Source organism: Oncorhynchus keta, unplaced genomic scaffold, assembly GCF_023373465.1.
Source record: "Oncorhynchus keta strain PuntledgeMale-10-30-2019 unplaced genomic scaffold, Oket_V2 Un_contig_7382_pilon_pilon, whole genome shotgun sequence".
NCBI classification, from domain to species: Eukaryota; Metazoa; Chordata; class Actinopteri; order Salmoniformes; family Salmonidae; genus Oncorhynchus; species Oncorhynchus keta.
Window position 1 is genome coordinate 120,001 of NW_026289421.1, and position 3,286 is coordinate 123,286.

At 52.8% G+C, this 3,286-nt stretch overlaps 1 long non-coding RNA gene across 1 annotated transcript in view; it reads left to right on the plus strand.

Annotated features, from left to right (window-relative positions):
• The window catches only part of LOC127926310 (uncharacterized), a 7,906-nt gene extending 6,020 nt beyond the window's left edge, over nt 1–1,886 (plus strand). The window contains exon 3 of the long non-coding RNA XR_008123990.1: nt 1,764–1,886. This is a non-coding gene — a long non-coding RNA (uncharacterized LOC127926310). The remainder of the gene's footprint in view (nt 1–1,763) is intronic.
• The last annotated feature ends 1,400 nt before the right edge of the window (nt 1,887–3,286 follow it).

Genomic DNA, 3,286 nt, shown 5'->3' on the forward strand with positions numbered 1-3,286 from the left:
TTTCAGTCTCCCCCTTCCAGTCTCCTCCTTTCAGTCTCCCCCTTCCAGTCTCCCCTTTCAGTCTCCTCCTTTCAGTCTCCCCCTCCAGTCTCCCCCTCCAGTCTCCTCCTTTCAGTCTCCCCCCTCCAGTCTCCTCCTTTCAGTCTCCCCCTTCCAGTCTCCCCCTTTCAGTCTCCCCCTTCCAGTCTCCCCTTCCAGTCTCCCCCTTTCAGTCTCCCCCTTCCAGTCTCCCCCTTCCAGTCTCCCCTTCCAGTCTCCTCCTTTCAGTCTCCCCCTTCCAGTCTCCTCCTTTCAGTCTCCCCTTCCAGTCTCCCCTTCCAGTCTCCTCCTTTCAGTCTCCCCCTCCAGTCTCCTCCTTTCAGTCTCCCCCTTCCAGTCTCCCCTTTCAGTCTCCCTCCAGTCTCCCCCTTTCAGTCTCCCCCCAGTCTCCCCCTTTCCAGTCTCCCCCTTTCAGTCTCCAGTCTCCTCCTTTCAGTCTCTCCCCTCCAGTCTCCTCCTTCCAGTCTCCCCCCCTTTCAGTCTCCCCCATCCAGTCTCCCCTTTCTGTCTCCCCCAGTCTCCCCCTCCAGTCTCCTCCTTCCAGTCTCCTCCTTTCAGTCTCCCCTTCCAGTCTCCCCCTTTCAGTCTCCTCCCATCCAGTCTCCCCTTTCTGTCCCCTCTCTCCCCCTTTCAGTCTCCCCTTTCTGTCTCCCCTTCCAGTCTCCCCTTTTCAGTCTCCCCCCTTCCAGTCTCCCCTTTCAGTCTCCCCCTTCCAGTCTCCCCTTTCAGTCTCCCCTTCCAGTCCCCCTTCCAGTCTCCCCTTTCAGTCTCCCCTCCAGTCTCCCCTTTCTGTCTCCCCTTTCAGTCTCCCCCTTTCTGTCTCCCCTTTCAGTCTCCCCTTTCTGTCTCCCCTTTCAGTCTCCCCCTCCAGTCTCCTTCCAGTCTCCTCCTCCAGTCTCTCCCTTCAGTCTCCCCCAGTCTCCCCCTTCCAGTCTCCCCTTTCCAGTCTCCTCCTCCAGTCTCCCCCTTCCAGTCTCCCCCCTCCGAGGGCCCTGGCCTAAAGTAGTGCCCTATATAGGGCTCTGGACAAAAGTAGTGCCCTATATAGGGTAACATTTGTCTTACAAGCTCCTGGTTGTTAATGTATTGAGTCCTTGTTTTGATCTACAGTATTTTACTGTGGACAGATGGATTTACTACACACTTCTGTTGTCCGGTTTCCGTAAGGTCGTATATAGGGGTCGCGCCACTCGGTGCAGGTTTGGATGTGATCTGTGTTCTGTGTTGTAACAGTGCCGTTTCAGCAGCACCTGATCTCTGGAGGAAGTCGTTATTCTGTCTCATTTAGTCAGCGCTAGAGAAAGTCTCTGTTTCGGTTTGTCCGTCCAGATCTCTGAGGAAATGGAGGGAGTCGTTATTCTGTCTCATTTAGTCAGCGCTAGAGAAAGTCTCTGTTTCGGTTTGTCCGTCCAGATCTCTGAGGAAATGGAGGAAGTCGTTATTCTGTCTCATTTAGTCAGCGCTAGAGAAAGTCTCTGTTTCGGTTTGTCCGTCCAGATCTCTGAGGAAATGGAGGGAGTCATTATTCTGTCTCATTTAGTCAGCACTAGAGAAAGTCTCAAATTACACCCTATTCCCTATTTAGGGCACCACTCAGAGGTCGTACACTGGAGTAGTGGTAATGAAAAGTAGTGCACTATATAGGGAATAGGGTGGCATTTGAGTTATTCTGTCTCATTTAGTCAGCGCTAAAGAAAGTCTCTGTTTTGGGTTTGTCCGTCCAGATCTCTGAGGAAAGAGAAGACGTCTCTCCAACAGGTGAAGAACAATATGGCCTCCGACCTGGAGCGACTGCTCAACCACCGAGAGGTACACACACACACACACACACACACACACACACACACACACACACACACACACACAGACACACACACACACACACACACACACACACACACACACACACACACACACACACACACAGAGACACACACACACACACACACACACACACACACACACACACACACAGCAGCACACACACACACACACACACACACACACACACACACACACACACACACACACACACACACACACACACACACACACACACACACACACACACACACACACAGAGACACACACACACACACACGCACACACACACACACACACACACACACACACACACACACACACACACACACACACACACACACACACACACACACACACACACACAGACACACACACACACAGAGACACACACACACACACACACACACACACACACACGCACACACACACACACACACACACACACACACACACACACACACACACACACACACACACACACACACACACACACACACACACACACACACACACACACACACACACACACACACACACACACTCCTCAGCCACGGAGAGAGATATGCCCAGAGTCCACTCTCTCCTCAGCCACAGAGAGAGATATGAGTCCACTCTCTCCTCAGCCATAGAGAGAGATATGAGTCCACTCTCTCCTCAGCCATAGAGAGAGATATGAGTCCACTCTCTCCTCAACCATAGAGAGAGATATGAGTCCACTCTCTCCTCAGCCATAGAGAGAGATATGAGTCCACTCTCTCCTCAGCCATAGAGAGAGATATGAGTCCACTCTCTCCTCAACCATAGAGAGAGATATGAGTCCACTCTCTCCTCAACCATAGAGAGAGATATGAGTCCACTCTCTCCTCAACCATAGAGAGAGATATGAGTCCACTCTCTCCTCAACCATAGAGAGAGATATGAGTCCACTCTCTCCTCAACCATAGAGAGAGATATGAGTCCACTCTCCCATTGAATAAAGCCACAGGATGTGTGAGATTGCATCATATATATCCTAATGAAAGTAGATGATGTCATGTAGGTGCTAGTCTTTTATGACAGGTGTGTTTTTATATGGCTGAGGCCAGACTGCATGTCTGCAGGAGGGAGGGAGGGAGGGAGGGAGGGAGAGACTGAGGGAGGGAGGGGCAGAGACTGAGGGAGGGAGGGAGAGAGAGAGAGACTGAGGGAGGGAGGGAGGGAGGGAGGGAGAGACTGAGGGAGGGAGAGAGACGGATGGAGAGAGAGGCAGAGGGAGGGAGCGAGAGACAGAGAGGGAGAGACAGAGAGGGAGAGACTGAGGGAGGGAGGGAGGGAGAGAGAGAGAGAGACTGAGGGAGGGAGGGAGAGAGAGAGAGAGGCGGAGGGAGGGAGAGAGGGGCGGAAGGAGGGAGGGAGAAAGAGGCGGAGGGAGGAAGGGAGGGAG